The sequence below is a fragment of the Harpia harpyja genome, chromosome 4 (assembly GCF_026419915.1).
Source record: "Harpia harpyja isolate bHarHar1 chromosome 4, bHarHar1 primary haplotype, whole genome shotgun sequence".
NCBI classification, from domain to species: domain Eukaryota; kingdom Metazoa; phylum Chordata; class Aves; order Accipitriformes; family Accipitridae; genus Harpia; species Harpia harpyja.
Genome location: NC_068943.1, coordinates 19,237,584 through 19,255,767, shown reverse-complemented (window position 1 = coordinate 19,255,767; position 18,184 = coordinate 19,237,584). Strand labels below are relative to the sequence as shown.

The 18,184-nt window shown below is 40.3% G+C and overlaps 1 protein-coding gene across 6 annotated transcripts in view; it reads right to left on the bottom strand.

Moving 5' to 3' along the window:
- Nucleotides 1-18,184, bottom strand: part of DACH1 (dachshund family transcription factor 1) — a 367,060-nt gene that overhangs the window by 346,831 nt on the left and 2,045 nt on the right. The window lies entirely within an intron of this gene.

Below are 18,184 nucleotides of genomic sequence, written 5' to 3'. Positions count from 1 at the left end.
CATTAGCGCTGACCCCCGTTTCCTCCTTTTAAAAACAGTGTTAAACCCACTGTGTAATCCACAGTTCATTTCCCGGGCTGGGCTCAGGACACTGCGGTTAGGATGCAGGACAATTTCATGGCACACAGGATGACGATACACAAAACTGCAGGCACGGTTCCCCCGCCTCCCGCCACCATCATTCATTTCTGCCCCTGTTGCCTGTTTACTTGTAACAGCACAACTGCTGATGAAAACACATGGTGAACTGTTTTCCCAAAACAGATGAGGGTTAATAAAAATAATACTGAAAAAGGGGGGGTAAGCGGGCAGCATTTTTAACCTAGACCTGATCCTGTGCAGAAAATGGTCACATAGGGTTGTACAGGCATAGCTGTACAGGAATACGATCACGGTGCCTGGAGGAAACGGAAGAGAGGCAAAATTATCTAAACCAGCCTGCTATCAAAAAAGGCTGTAAATCACAGCCTTACTTCTACAAAAAGAATATAAACAGAGATCTTTTATCTGATTAAGGAACCATTTATCTGATTCCTTTGCCTATCATATTTATGTGATACATTTATTAACACATCACCTACTAATACATGGATTTATTTCATACTTGCTTTTCATTAACTTTCAAGTTGCTGTTATGTCCTCTCTGTGCATGTATGAATGCTACAGCTATTGATCTCTGCAGAAGAACAATCCCTTTCAGTAATCTCTAGCCAAATGCCACTTATTTTAAAGGAGAAAAAAAAATCAGTAAAGGTTTAATACGTTAAACTTGTTTACGTTTAAACCTGTTCATCTATAAACATATACATATATTTATTTTTCACTTTTCTCTTAAATTTGTAAGGTCTGCCTCAAGTTTCCTTGTTTTACTGCCATGCAGCCACTGCTAATGAAGGGAGCCTAAATTGAGAAAAGCTGGCAGCTGTGAACATCAAGATTATGCCCTCCTTATTACTGATACTCCTTTCCACAAAGCCCTCAGATCCTCTGTTCATCATATACGGCAAGTGAGCACTTAGGCATGATGTCAAAGAAACTACTTCAACATCCAGGCAACTTTTAAAACCATGCAACTCTTTAAAGTGAAGATAACTCCACACAGCCAAGTAGATTAAAAATGGTGACTGAAGACAGAATTTTGTCCCAGGCAAATTGCCAGTATTTTTTTGAAAGGTAAACTCAAGCTTTTAATTAGCATGAACACTCCTCCCTATGAGCATTGCCACTGCCTGGATCATCTTAAAAAGGAATAAAAATGGCATCCCACGACTGTGCTGTGGAGCTTCGACTTCCAGCAAGCATGACAGAAACTACAAACCACTGCCTATAAGCACAGCCATGGAAGTTGAATGTTGGTATAACCAAAGGTGAAGAAATTTTTAAAAAGCAAACAATGCCACAGTCAAGTGAATATAAAGTGAAGTAGGGGTAAAGAAAACAATTTAAGCCTGGCAATTTCTCCACTTTTGTTATTGGTAGTTTTTATTAGTTACTCATTCTTCTGGTTCTGTAAATTAAAATCTCTACTAAGAAAGCTAAATCAAGGAAGATTAATAACTTATGATTTAACCTCCCTTCCTCCCACAGTCCAAAATGAAGTGAAAGTTATCCTCAGCCTGGCCTGTCATGGCGGGCAATGGTCCAAATCAAGGAAACTGGGTCAAGCATGTTTTAAAGCCAGTGTTATATGCTTTAGCAAGCATAATTATCTATTTGTTTCTAATACAAGACTGTTTCACACTTAAGATTTTGAATAATTTCTTCTAAGAGTGGAAAATTAATATGCTAATAATGAAAATAACATATATCCGCTTCTCTGAAATGATGCCTATAACACAGTTATCTTTTTTTCCAACTTACGTGTCCACTGCACCATTTTATAATTATTAGAAGATACTCCAGGGCATGTGTTGTGCTGGTGTACAGCGACTTCTCTGGTGGCTGAAATCATTCAGCCCCGTGGACTCGTGAATCACAAAGCACCCACAGCTTCGCAAATCCTCCTCCGACACATGTCACGTCGTATCTCATTGCTTCAGCGCAACCCTTGCACTCCTTCTGTACCACCAGCAGCGAAACACTGAAGCACGGATGGGCCGAGCGCCGCCAGCATCGCGCCCCTGCAACGCGTCCCTGCACCCCTGCTCCCACCCCCGGCCCGCCAAAGGCACGAGGCGTTTCCCTCGGAGCTCGGGACGAGCGTTCACGTTTGGCACCAAAGCATTTGCAGGGGTGTCTGAATTTTGTTCGGGGGAGGGGCTGTGTGGATTTAGTAATTCCTGGCAGTCTTCTGTAGGTGTTTAAAACCACCTCGAGTTAGCCGAGCGACTCATTTGCAGGGCGAGAGTGCCAAGGAGTTCCTACATCAAACATTCCTGGGAGGTGCCTGCCCAATGGCAGTGGGTACAACCAGCACTCTAATCACTGCTGAAATCGTTGATAGCGCTGTCTATCCACACTATGACAGACAAAAGCTGAAATGTATTAAACATAGCAATCCATCATCCCGCAGATGGGAAGCAGGAGCCAACAGAGTTCAGAGGGAGCGACTCCCGCTGCTAACAATGGCTGAAGTACTGACAGTTCACTACTCCTCCCTGCTCCTCACCGGGCTCTTCTCCCAGCTTCCCAAGAGCGATAAATGAACAAACAGCCCGCTGAAGAAGAAGGATTTAAACGCTGTAGACTTGCTGATAGCTATTATTCCAACTCCGAATGCCTATAAACAAGCTTAATGAGACATCGGTTTTCTTCTTAAAAAAAAAAACAACCCACCACAAGGTTGTTACATGAAGGAATTGTGAATTCAAATAAATAAGAACGCCCCAAAACCCCCACCAAACTTTAAAAATGTTAGGTGTGTAAATCTCATCTGAATATATGAGAAGCTGACGAGCTAAATATCTAGCACCGGCAGCTGGCAGCTGGAGACAAGCTACAAACAACAGTGCTCCAAATTAAGAAGTAATTTATGTGGAATACATCATTATTTTAACATGAAGGATACAAAGCTTTAAAGGGGAGAGGAATGACTAGCGGACTTTTAAAGAAAAATAAGTCCAGAGCAAAGTAATGCTATTTATGAAAGTTGATTTTTCTTTCCTGACTTATTTCTTGTAGGACACATGAGTCACACAATATAGCCAAAGGAAAAACTGCAACTGCTAACACCACATTAGTAAAGTATAAAAGGGAAAGACACTTTTCTTAGCATTTCAGCCTTGTCATTTCCAATTTTCTGCTCTTTGGACATGCTTGTATTCAAATTCTGGAACATCTATTCAGCATATCAATCCTAATTAGACAATCTGGGTCTGGAAAGGATGAGAGCTGGGTCATTTGCATAATTTAATCATAAATACTCAGTGATACATATTTCCAAATGCATTTGTACAATTATCTTTTCATCCTTGGGGCAATGGTATTAATATGATTAGGCAATATTTCTGGAAAAAACAGACAAGTATGCACTCTTTTTAACTGCAGCTTAGGGCGATATGAAAAATTAATTAATTTCTGAAGAAAATCAATTTCTGTACGTGACCACATTAGACACTGCTAAACCAAGACACAGAGTCCTTTCTCAATCAGAACATTTTATCATTCTTTTCCAAATTCTGATTGTTATATGAACGTTTCAATAATAAAATTGTTAGATTATTTAAATTATCTTAATACATAGGCATGGAAAAGTGACTATTTCTTTTTCATGTTACCCTGACACACATCATGTTTTAAAAAATGTATTGTTTGACTAGTCAATAGGAAACCTTAGCATTTGGTCTGAACTCATCTTATGTGATCTTTTATTAATGCACATTATACCGACTGAATTCAAGGACAGCAGGAAATAATTCAGCTCTGAAAACCACAGCTTAAAAAAAAAATAGAACCACGCTAACCTGAAGTATTTTAAAATTAATGTAAGGTTGCTTCCTTGTTTGTTTTGCTACGAAGAATTAGATAAGGTGTTCCTCCAACAGAAGCATACTCATTACAAAAATATTGTGACATATGTGGGATACAGCCAAGCACCCAGGTGGCTAATCTCATTTTTAGAAGAAAGATACTGCTTTGTATGTTAATTGGTGCAAAAAAAAAAAAAATACATTTATGTTTTTGTATGTACCGTCTTTATTTCTTCTCAATCAACAGAAAAAGTAGGAATTACTGCATGCAAATGCTCAATATTCATTTAATTTGCATGAAGGTGCTTGAACAATTTTTTTATTCTAACAAGCTCATTTTTCATGCGTTTTGTCTTTCATCCTAATCTAGCATCTGTCATTCCTTTTTGAAGTTATTATCGGCCCAATTCCCTCTTGGACATGGTTGCTGGGTGACCGGTATCTTAGCACCCACTTTGACAGGAACAGATGTGAATCTGATCAAGAGATTTCCCATGAGTACCTGAAATCACAAACAACTTTCGGGAAAAACAAACAGCCTCGCTGTCACCATCCCTCTCTCGCCCTCCTTCCCATCCTTTCCCCCATCCCCCCAAAAACAAGAGTACGAGGAAGTTGAGGCAGAGTTATCCGGCGTCATTAAAACACGTTATTATTTGGCAGGTGAGCTCCCCAAACGTCTTTCTAGCCCGTTCTGCCTTCAAACGGCAACTCTCAGCTTTAAGTTTTAATAACCACCCTTTGAATACTTCCAAAGACGACTGTTCGTTTCTAAGGTCACCATCTTCTAAACGTTCCTGCACTGAACTTGTTTTCGTCACATGAATGCTCTCATTTAAATCAATGGGATTACTCGTGTAAGCAAATTTCACATGCATACACGCACCCACCAGTTGTTTTATAAACACCTAACTCACATTTTGATGACAAATAATGTTCTTTGATCCTTCCACAATTGGTTGCTGGTATCTGTGAAACTCCAGCTTATGAAAACTCTGCTAGCTATGCCATGTGGCTACCAATACTGACAATATTTAAGGACCTGCATAATTTTATTGCTGTAAATCATCCACCTGAGACGCTATAGGCAACAGGACTCCTTACACAAACCAAAGTTTCCTTCCTGCTTGCAGGATTAAGACTTTTATGTGCAACCCAATATCACAGTGACTATATTCGTTGCTGCACATGTGATACGGAAAAATATGAAGAAACCTGGGAATTACAGCTATATGCTTCTGAAGTAAACTTAGAACCATACAAAGCATAGGTGAGAATTTCCAGAATGAGTGAATTTCTAAAAAAAAAAATAAAATAATGTGTCTAACAAACTATTTTGTTCTTGTCTCTCTACTTGCTGAGGCTATGCTGAGGCATAATCAATGCCTGGTATTTGCATGCTAGTGTTTAGTGGAGGAGTAATCAGCAAAACTCAGTCTTATGTTCTAACAGTAACGTCTTTTATCTACATATGGATACCAGCCCTGGCCGGAAAAGAGGCGACTAAAGGAGATGGAGGTAATTCATTCTTTCAGGTATGTAATAAAAACACAAATACCTTCTTCCCATCTAGCATCTCTGCCACAAGAATGTCATCCCACATCAAACTCCAAAGCAAAGCTTATTTCTTCTTGCTTGCTTTCCCAGGCACTACTCTAAACACAGTCTTACTTAGCAAAGAGAAAGGAAACATTTGTGACCCAAAGGCTGAAAATTTGATTATACATATGTAAACTTATAAGGCTGCATATAATAGTAACACTGGGTAAATTTGCTTTACCATGCTGTCAACCAGCCTTTCACTTTTGTCTCTTCACTATGCTACTCTTCAGCATGTTCCCAGCCCCATAGCCCCAGGGCTCTCGTCCCTACTGCTACTGCTAGGGTTAGCAACTGCTCCTTCCAACCAAGAATCCTCTGTATTTGAAGTTTTCACAGTGCCTAATACAATGGGGCTTCCATGAAGAATTGTAAATTTTCATCTTAATTTTCTTCAAAATCCAGAGAGCTGTGTGAGACGAAGAAAATAAACAGAAGGAGAGGAAAGGGAAAGGGAGAGTTTGGATTTTCAAAGATCTGAAATTGTTCCTTCATACTGAGTTGTTGTTTTATGATTAAACAGATAACAAAGGAATTTCTTCCTCTCTAGTTTAGATGCAAAGAAAATTTAAGACAAACATTTCAATCACAATGAAGCATTCATTGCCATTACAGCTGATCTTAAAGATTTCCATTATTTACCACCAAAATCAGAAAAGCAGCCAAAACATTTTATTAGTAAGTCAAAAACCTTAGACTAGTCTGATCTAAACTTATCTGGATACGGTAAAATTAACGCATCTTCTACCCAACTTACAAACAACAGAACTACAAAGGAAAAGCCAAGCAAATAAGTGCTTAAGAAAAATGTTTAAGCCCCCGAATGCAACTGGACCTCTACCTCCCATTAAAAATCATTTGGGAACAAAACAATTCTCTGGGAAAAAATGTCCCCCTCTACCCACTCAGGGTATCAGCATCACACCATAGTCAAACCTGTTGATGGCATCAACAAAAACCAAATCACTAAAAGCATAAGGCTGACTTAGAGCAAGACAAAAAAAAGAGCTTAGGGATCGATATGACCACTTCTTTGAGGTGAATTAGAAAAGGACATTATGTACATCTATATAATAAATACATAATGGTGATAAGTAATCACCATTTAGAAGACTTGCTCTTCACTCCGCCAGTCAAAGGAAGCATGGGCCATGAATAACGGCCCTATGATGATGAACCTCACTGAACAGTTTGGTTATCCAGACTGGCAAAGTCATGAATGGCTTAATATAAACTGTACTGAAAAATTCACCAGTGTGAAAAGCAAACAAACAGAGTAAATAAATATCTTCTTACTTGTTGCGATAACACCGCTATTCCCATTTCTCACCTTCCAATCCCTTTTGCCCAAGCCAAAAAAGTGACTACAAACTTGGGACTAGGTGACAGCGGGAGCGGTAATTCCACATAAAAGCCTCCTCTGACACATCCACATTGAAGAGTATGAAGTCTACAGCCGGGGATCATCAGCTGAGCTGTTTAGTCAATCTAAAGTGTTAAGATGGTGTATAAAGAGAAAAGCAATCTATACTAGATGAATAGTATCCAAATCTGTCACTCATTCACTAGAAACAGGCAGACTTATGCAGGCACTTAATGCCAATTTCAGCACTGAAAATGTCTTTCAAGGATGGGAAAGATTGCCTGAGAATAGGAAATGGTTTCCATGGGAAGGTGGAAGCGAAGCCTGGAAGGTTTGCAGAGCCTCTGTGGGATAGTAATTGCTGAGGCAAACTTAAGCTGAACAGAGCGCTCACTTAGTTTGTTAAATAAATCAAAATGCAAGCTAATTCTAATTTTAATGTAACCCTATAAGTGTATACTTCAAGATATTCAAATGAACTAAGGAACCCTTCCCTGTCCTTAGGGCCCACTGTTTCAACTTAGCTGGTGTACTCCAACCTGGCACTACACTGGCAGAAACTCTTGGACACGTGAAGTACCCTACCCCCTCACCAGAGAGGGGTAAGCACTCACCGTAGGGTATTTGGGCTCCTGCCTCAAACCAAAGTACTGAAAGAGAAAGCCATGGTAGCACCTACTCATTACTTTCATTGATTCCAAGAGGAGGTCTGAAGCCAGATTTTCCAAATCCCAAATTTTTAGTGTAATTGACGGAAGAAGAAAGGTCGTTCTGGAGGAAGGAAGAAAGGAGTCTCGGTGTCATCTTGTAAACTGTCTCGCTGGGCAACCCTTTTTGAACCTTGAGCCACCATGTTCCACGTCCCAGGTGAGCAGCCTAATGACCCGTCTGCAGAGTCACTCTCTTCTCTATAGCCTGTACAACGTGTACTGACTATAGTCACTGCCTGCTCTATGTTTGCGCTTCACGTGCAGGAAAATGAAGCCTAAGTTACTAAAGCCAGAGGAGAGTACACCGTTTCAGGATTTAGCCCATACCAAACAAGTTCTATAATTTAAACTTTTTGCAGCTTAATTATATTGAGAAACCATTAGACATTTTAAAGAATTAGAACGTTGAACTGTTAAATATTACGCACATGACCCATACCTAATGTAAAGTAAGTTTCTAAAAATGTCCTCAGAAAAATTTAGTAGAAAAACAGGTGTAGGAGAGAATTCAAATGTGACCCATAAGGCCGCAGTATTTAGAAATGAATTGGGATCAGTTCATTCCTTTCCCCATGGGGTAACTTGTATAAATGTAATTCTATGGTTTCATAAAACCAGGTCAAGTTTTTGTCCCTTGAGGTCCTTTGGCAATTTGAAGCATGGCAGCACTTTTTCCTGGCGACAAGTTCAAATCTGCATGAGTTCTGGATTTGTGAAAGGAAATGATTAGCCGAGCTGAAAAGATAGACCCATCCCGATTACAGCACACCTTCCACACAGAAAACCACTTATGGCGGTGAAACACGATTTCACCAAACAGTATTTAGAACTAGTTGCCTCTTTTCATTTAAGCTGATGAAAATGCCTGTGTTTTTCACCTCTACAAAAATAAATATTTTTCTTTCATCAGCTGGCTCACCAAATAAAAGAACAGACGACCTTATCACATAACCATGCCAGCAGTTTGAACTGACGACATCCTTCTCCTTTAATGTCAAAATGTTTTACTCATGTAGTCATACTTTGGAGTATTTCTGAATACATGTATGCTTCACAATGCCTTTCATAACTATTATTTTATTACCTCTCATGATATCATTGTACTACCTTAATTTAAGTAATAAAACATGTAAAATAAGAAGCAACGAGACAAAATCATGGAAGGGCTCACCAGGAGAGATGAAACCTGTACTCGGCAGACCCACATCAGCAAAGGCTCAGCAGCAGAGAGCTGACTGCCACGGAGGCTCCGTTCCTTCAGGAACAACCTGTCCTACGCACAGTGCACCAGGGTCTGAACTTCGCTGCAGCGAGGCCAGAGTGATAACGGGCCGAGTCCGACCGCCCAGCTGAGCGATGCGCACCACCCCGTATGGGACCATACTCCTCCCGGGACTGTTCAAGCTTCCCCGGCCGTGGGGAACATGGGAATACACCCCACCCATGTAAAAGGTGTATTGGCCAGGTCCACCCGAACACCTCCCAATGCATGCCTCCAAGTCCGTACACAGGGCAGGAGGCACCACGCGCTGCCTCACCTGAGCCCACAGGGAGACCCATCTCTGCGGGGACCGCTCCAGAGGGACAGGCGCCCATAGGGGAGCTCTTAACAGCAGATTCAAAGAGCGGGGGAAGCATAACAGACCAAAAAAATTCAGCGTCTTTAAGCAAATTACTTTCTCAGCGTGGGTAAGTCTGAGCTCTACATACTGTGGAGGTGGGCTACTTCTTCTGAAGATAAATTCCACCCTTTCCCCCGCTCTACCAGGATGATGCCAGAGAAACTCTGAACAGTAAAATCTGTTGAAAGTTTATTAATTGTTAGCCACATCCCACCTGTTGCACCTTGAGGTGGCCTCAAGCCAATACAACAGCTGTGGCTATACCCAAACATTCCGACTAAAAACCTCACTGATGCCCTCCCCAGGAAATGTTATGACTCCTTCCTCCCAGAATTGGCAAAGGTGCTCCTGAAACAGCTATATGCTGTTAAATTAGTATTTCTAATAAATTTTCCTCATAGCTTCTCAAAAATGTATTTTATACATAGCTATACTTTAAACTGTAAATTACAGTAGCAGGAACTACATCTTCTACTATTATATTTTTAACATGATATTTCAGCAGCAAGTTAATTTTGAAGGGAATCAGTAGAATCATAAGCTATCTACAATACCCAATAATGTAAGACACAATAATTTATTAGCATTTCATGTTTATTTTCTAACCTGACCTGTTAAAAGCTATGAGTATCAGCTTAAAACAAAAAACAAACAAACAAACCCCAACTGATCCTGCTTTGAATCAGAACAATATACAACAAAATCTCCAACAGAATTGTGGCATTAGTCTTTAGTGGTAGATACAGACACAGAGAAACAATAAAGTCCTATGTATCATCTACATTGTAAGAACTGTTCTAACAAGCTAAGAGAAATATATTTTAAAAAAAAAGAGAACTTATGACTTTTCACTTCTATCAGTCCTTATTATATACTTACAACCACCTGAGGTATTTTCCTTCCCCCTCCTATTTTTTTTTTTTTTTTTTAGCTTTTAAGCACTAATTTAAGGAAACAGAAAACAACTGGAAAATGGTTTCACTTCCTTCACACCAAATTATGAGTATCAGAACTAAAATGTGAAAAGTGACAGCCATGGCACCACTTGGAAGTGCCCATTCCCTTCAAAAAGAGATAGGCTGCTTCTGTGCTACAAAAATGAATACAAAAAATCCCAGCAAGGGGTACAAAGCCATGGGTTATACCAAATTCTGATACTCATTCCTGCCAAGGCGTTGCCCTGATTTCCTAAAATTAATTAATACGAAAGAAGACAATACTCACAAAAACATTAAAAAATGCATCATGAATCTAGTTTATGCAACAAGTGTTAATTTACAGGATGCTAAATCTAAAGCATTTTGTCAATGCTTTCAAACTGTCCCTACAAATGCAAGAAAGTATACAGTAAGACAGCTTCCTACCAAAGATGTCAACCGATTCTTTTATAGCACTTCCAAATATATTTTGCATATGCTTGGTTTAAAAGATGTATGTAGGCTATTGAAAGCAACAGGACTATCCACATTCTTAAAGTTAAGCATATGGTTTAAAACCACAGCATTTTTATTTTAATGTAAATAGCTGAGTCCTACAGGCGACCTTCTCCAAAAAATAAAGGTTTTTACAGCAGGCCAGGAGACTAGAAACAAATTAAATGCTTCATAAAGACAGATAACGCTGGCATCCATTAAAACATGATCTAAAACCAATTAAAATATTAAGTTTAAATTTTTACTACATTTGGAAAAGTATCACTCAAAAATAATAGCTTTAGCAATGTTTTTTAAAGAATGCTCAAACTATTAATAAGCCCTGACTAGCTTTATCACTGATAAAAATGTAATGCATTGTTTGTACTTCTCTTAAAATACAGTACCTATAACCTGAAAGCAGCTTTCTTCTGTCCCATACATAAAATCATGATCTAGCTCTTTATTAGAAGGAAAAATAATTCATTGGTAAGTATGAGAAGAACATGAAATCAAGGTTACAAAAGATGTAATTAAACAGTAATAAAATATATATTTATATATTACCTGTTCCCTTTATAGTTCACTTTATATAACAACTTTCTTTTTGATCCCTTGCAATTGTTTTATGTCAGATGAAAAAGCAAAGCATTTCCCAAAAGTAAGATTTAAAAATAATTTCTGTCAGACAACAATTTGTAAATACAAACATATTCTGAGAGACGTCCTGAACAACAACAGCTTTGGTCCAAACGTAAAACACCTATTACCTGTTCTCAGTACGGTATCGTTAACAAGTACTCTAACATGAGCATTAGATTCAGAGTTACGAACTTCAATCATGACATCGTAATGTTACAAATATATTTTAGCTGTCAATTATGCTAAAATGTTTGCAGCAGTCCCACGTACTCCCCTTCTTCCCCCTTCTCCCCAGCCCCATCCACTTCCAGTACGTAACTCTGTTACTTTGTCAGCCAGGTAGTCTGTATGCACACCTATGTATGGCCCTCTCAGGTAATTACACAATCTAAGGAACAAACTAAACATAAAAAATACATGTCTTAATAGTTAAAGTGCATTTTTTTTTCAGTATTTTTAGTATCACATAAAAGTGTAATGTGAATACGAAAACCAGTCTGAAAGCTTTGTTTGAACCCGAGCTTGTTTTGGATCAAAAGGAATTTAGGCAGAATTTAGCCACTTGGCTAATTTAGAGAATAATTCTATAAATTCTAAGGATGAATAAAACTTCAGGACCAAAATATCCTTGTATTTTAATGGGAAAAGAACATCCAGTTAGTGTGGTGATGTGCACCAGGAAATTTTAATTGCACCTGCTCCACTGTTTCTGGACTATGGCTAACTTCAGCCTTCCAATGGACATAAAACCCCACCGTTTGATACTTGTAATAAAAAAAAAAATATATTTTTTCATACTGAAATAACTTTCTTCTTCATGAGGAAGATGCAAAGTACACAAGATGCAAAGAAAATACCCACAGTACATTAGTTTTGGAGTGAACAGAGTACCTTTAAACAGAATAATGAACAGAAAGTTATGTAGGTGCTACCCACCCGAGTATTCTCAGGGGTGCACAATAGAAACTTTAGGCTGTTTTATTACATCAAAAGCAGAATATTAAGAATATTAAAAACCAGGTTTATACTATTTCAGGAAGCTTCTGTTTATTCCTAATAAACTGTTTGGCTATACATGATTTACAAGATCTTTCCATACAATTCTGCAAATTGTATTTTATATATTCATACACCTGCCGCAGGAGGATGTTGACTCTAAATGTAATTATCACAAAACATCGTTTAAGGCAATGTGAACTGAAATACATTTTGTGATCCATTTCCTCAATCACAACTCATGCAAGCAGTTTCATTAGTTTTGGTGAATGTATCCTGAACTACCGCTCAGGGTCCTTTCAGTCCAATATCCCATCTCTAAAAGAGACCTATGGAAATTCACAGGAGAGAATGCAAGTATTCGGTATTTACGGAGTTATCCCTCCCCCGTGTAGTTTCCCAGCTCATCGCTATCAGTGACTTAAGAGTAAAGAATTCCAAATTGGGACATAACTGTGTGGTCAAAAGCTGATCCCGCCTCTCACGAAATTCACTGATAGCATTTTTCTACTTCATGCTATGGAAAATACATTACTACCCTTTTTCTTTTCCTTCCATTAGAAAAAAAAAAAGACGTTTAAAACAGTTCACAGTTATTCACAGTTAATGCTAAAATTCCCTATTTAATAGATTACACTTCAATATTCTGCACTGCTTATGAAATGAAACATCAGCACTTGTTAGGAGATGCCCCCGGCTGAGTACCGTATCAGATAAATAAGCAGAACATAGTGGGTTAAGGATAAAGTTACTCCTCGAAGCAACCTGGATTTTATCATTTCAAGTCACAGACATACCTTGTGTCTAAATATAAAGATTTTTAGTTTATGTTTCAGGATTTTTGAAAATAATTTAAATGATAATGGAAAAAGAAAAATTCTTCCTTAATGCATGCTGGAAAAATTATCTATATATGAATTAACTCTCTGGATCATAATAGCTTTTTGCAGATGACTCTTCAGCTCTATCATTTAAATACGTATTTAGGCAACTAAAAATTTACTGTCAATTCATATTATGTCAGTCCACATTATGGCGCTGTTACAGTATGCACATTTAAAGATTATTGAAAAAATTACTGTTCGTGTGCAGTATGTAATTTGCAAAAGGTTAATAACTATTTTAAAACAATGAATGGAATTAACTCATAATGCAAAGCAGATGCCCCAAATGTTATTTTTAAAACAAAACATATTTAACTTATAAAAGAACAAAGAGGATCTAAATCCAGTCCTGTTGCTTAAAACCAGACAGGCATCGTGGTTGTTTCGGACTCTCGGTTCGCTGGCTCATACAATTTTGACACAACTCGGTAGTTTCTGACTACTCCCTGTGCTATCCTGCAGCCAGAAATGGATTTTTACAGCTAAACTTGTAAAGCTTCTCCACGAAGAGGCAATACTGGCAACGCTGAAAGAGATTTACCTGTACCAGACCAGCAGAGATTGCAGCAATAATTTAATATATCTACAGTACAGTTCAAAAGGAAAATATTAAAATTCAACCCAGTGTATGACAATTCTCTGCTTCGTATGCAATTCACTTTAGATGATGAATCACAGAGATAGGCAAAAACAGCCGTCTGGAACGATCTAGTAACAGGAGAAAACAGAAGAAATACTAAATAGCAGTCAAACAAAATTATCATTTCCAACGAACATTCGGAACACACTCCAGATTACAAAATAAAAGGCAGGCAAGCAGTAAATAGGGTTACTTTAAGTGCATTTTGGTTTACGGTGCTGAGCAGTGGCAGAGAACATGGGTGCGGGAGCTGCGGCCCCCCGAGCACCGGCCCAGGGGGGCAGGCGGCGGGGCACTCGCTCCCAGCATCCCGGGTGGGATCACCAGCCCCAGAAAGGGAGCAGAGGCCTAAAATCGGACTGAGCATTTGAACGGACAGAGCAGTGGTTTGTGGAAATAACAAAGCTATTCGCTGTCCTTTCACACAGTCTGTTCTTGTAAGTAAAGTCGATGTAAAACCGACAACAAAACTGTGCATTTTTATATCAACTACAGCTACCAGGGAAAGATTCCTTAAAAAAAAAAAACAAACACAAAAAACACCACAAAACTTTACCAATATGCACAGCTATAAGATAAAGGAGGAGTTAATCAAATTGAACACTTGAGGAAAATCATGTGAAGCAATCAGGAAGAAAACGTCCCCCTGCCCATCATCACTAGCAGCCCCTCACATCCGTGCACAGAACAGCACCGGCAGCGTTGCACAACGGGCGAGGAGAGGAACGTTCACTGGGGAGGAGTGCTCCTTCTGCAAGTATCGGATGCTGGGCTACTACCAGGGACCAAGTATCAGATTAAAGGGATAAATAGTCTGTTCTGTTGTAGTTAGTGGGGTCCAAAGATCTCAGCTTCTGATTTATAATATTTACCAATAAATAAATACCGTAAGATGGATTATTAAAGTTCTGTTATTGTGAGCAGCTGGAGTCTTTCAGGGTTTTTTTTTTTTTAAGTCTGAGGAAGCCACCTCCAAACCTTTTAATCCTTCTTTATAGTTACTACAATTTATCCTCTGGCCTTCCCGAAGTCGTCTTTGCTTGTAAAACCTACCATATTTCTGCTGATTGTATTTTAGTAATCTGTGGCAAGAAGGAAGGTCATCAATATAAAACACAGATACTATATATTTGACATTCCTTCCAGCTGCACTTGCTGACCTGTTCGTTTAAAGTATCTATGATCTGTAGTAACCTATCTGGGTGAGATACTCCTTTAATTAATACAAAGAGAAAAAAAACTATGCAAGTGTGCAGTATTCAGTAAACGAGCACATGCTAGGTCCACATAATTTGAGAGGAGCAGAAGCTAGCAGAGAGAGACTGAATAACTGCCATGCAAGAGGGGCTTTGAAGAGAATTGTTTCATGTTCGGCCTCTTTCCCCTTTATACTCGAAAATCAATTAGGTTGTTTTCCAAAATTTGTAAATAGCTTCCAAACAGTGCAAGTAATTCCCCGCTTTAAGTATGAATGTCAATGAACTCATTCAAAATCATCTTCAAATGTCAGAAAAGATTAACATATCCTGGCCACAGGAGGGAGGTCAGAAGATGGCACACGCTTTTAGTCTTTGCTCGGATGGGCACGATCCAAAGCCAGCCTAAGTCTATGGGCAAACTCCACGAAGGGACCCAGCATGGTAAAATTCCACGACAAGTGCTCAAAACACAAGAGACCAGAAACAATCTGGGATCAATATCTTCCAGGTCATTAATCCTAGGCAGGTGACATCCAGTGCACAGTGCGCTACTCTCTTTCACGCACACACGCAAGAAACCTGACTCGATTGGCATCTAGTAGCTCTAAATATTTTCCATGTTTTGCCTTTATCCTTCCCCCGTTTGTTTGGCATATGGCTTTCTAGCATCCCATTAATGTCAAACCGTTTAATCGGAATGTAAGCTAAATGCACAGTTTGCTATTTCCTGGATTTCTGTTGGGCAACCAGTGCTTTTTATGAGGAAAATAAAAGCAAAGGTCAGTATGACCAGAAAAGAAAAGTCATCTTCCATAACGGAAGCTAATTTTTCCAGTGAACTGATACAGAAGCCTAATTTAGAAAAAGGTCCTTTAGTATCATGTTATTATTAGTACTATCACAAATAAACACAGAAACCAATTCACTTTACAGACCTCCACATTAAGCATTCAATAGAAAATCCCTTGGTGTTTTATTGATTTTTGTTTTATTGATTTTTTTAAATAGCAATATCACAGTTAAAATGTATCATTTTGGTAAAACACGTCTAAAACTTTTCCATCTTGAAATAAGTTATTACAAATTATTTCCACAGCAACTGGCAACTAACGATTCAATCCATTTAAAGAATAACAAAGTAATGGCTTTATTTGGATGCCTTTTTTGATTAAATAACGTATTAACCTTGATAAAGCTTTCCAAAAAGGGATTAGCGTATTCGAGTGCATCAGCTGATTATGAGACAAATATAACAGTGATAAGATGCTGGTTCAAAATTTTTGAATCTGATGAGTGTAACAATTTAGCCGCTAGGATGGAGTTGGCTCTTACAGCTTCCATCTCAACAGTTAAGTGTCCACCCAGGATACAAAAAGACATCACCCAGCTAAAGTATGCAGGAACTGAGAGTCTGAAAAGGTCACTTAAATCACTAAACCAAGTAGATCAAAATATCCTGTGTAATTACTGTAACGTCAGAAATAATTAAAAATAATTAATTTGTACGGAAAGAAGAATCAGAATGAAATGTATTGGAGGGGAAACCCAGAAAGTAAATATAGTTTCATCTTCTGAGGGTATCATCCATTTGGACCAAAACTCACTGACCCACTTTGCTTTATTCGTCTATACTGTAATAATACATTTTGCATACCTACTGTATATCCTTTCCATTAAGTTATTTGCTTAATGGATGTATAAATAAGTCTACTACAATTATGCTTTTTAAGGGTCAAATCCTATCCACTTCTGAACCCACTACTGTAATTTCTACTACGCGGGATGGCAACACGGCAGACCTCAGAAACAGCTGAAACACGGCCGATTCTGTGCTGTTGACATAATCAACCCATGTTACAAACAGGCTGCCAAACCCTTTTATAGCCCTGCCAAGTCCAGGAATTGGAGTCCCCGTACTCTTCCCCCCCGCCCCCCAAAAAAAAGTTTCTCTGTTTTTTAATTTCACGTGTTCAAATTACAATTTACACAGTATGACCGTAGCAAAATAAAACTCCCATCAGTTTATTTTAAGGACCAAATCTTGGAACTCACGCAGAATTGTTACGAGTTACATGCCACACACAAAAAAAACAATCGCCTAAGAGCAGCTATTAATATTCACGTTGATTCCACACGCAACAACAGCAGAGTTACCCGAGCAGCTACAGTTATGTCAGCGCTTGGAAGTTATTCCAGGCTGTTTTGTCCTGCTGCCCTGAATATTCAGGAACTTCAACAATCCATCCAGCAACAGCTACAGCAGAGTGAGTGCTCCGCTCCCCCTCGCTCCATGCTAATGAGCCCCAACTACCCCCAGCTACCTCAGGCGGGGGGGGGGGGGAGGAATGTCACACCCCCGCCATCAGGGAAGGAAAGGAGCACGGCATCGCAGCGGGTTAACTCCCCACGTGTTGGCTGTTGCTGCACCTTGAAACCTGACAATAGGAAAGTGAAACGAACCCGCTCTGTTTATTGGCGTGCACTGGAAGTGGCACGGGGACTTCGGCTACGAGCCCCTCCGCGGCGAGACTTCGCGTCCTGCCAAGTTCCCACACCCCACACCCCCACACCCCCCCCGGCGCAGCAGCAGAGCCCCCCGCCCTGGGCAGGGGCAGCCCCCGGCAACTGGAAGCGCTTCCGACCGCTCTGATCTCGGGGTCACGGCAGTTATGCGATCCCTTCTCCTCATCGAGCAGATTCAGCCCTGTAACCTACAGATGGAGAGATAACAGCCCCGCGCTTTCGCCCTCGGTTGCAACGCAGGCTGCCGTTGCAGCCGGAATTTCCTCTTTTGCCAGCTGCCTCATCCCCCCCCCCCCCCCGCAACACCCCTCCCCGGCTGTGGCAACTCTGGGGCTTCACCTCTCCTCCGCGGGTGTCCGTGCGCCCCCCCGACCCGCGGGGCGAGCGGGCAGGGGAGCGCGGCGGTACCCGCGGCCGGAGCGCTGCCCTCCCGCCCCCGGCGCCATCCCCGCACCGCGCCCGCGTTATTCTGCGCGGTAACAGGATTCAGCCTTGCCAAATCCCTTCCGCGCTCCCGCTGGCCCCGTCGCCTCCTCCCCGGCTGGCGGGGGCCGGGAGCTGCTCGCACCTGCTCCTCGGCCACCGACACCCCCCCCCCGCCCCGCCGGGGAGCCGGCCAGCCCGGCCGCCTGGCACTTCTCCCCGCTACCCCAAAGCAAAGCAGCCGCCGCCACCTCCTCCTCCTC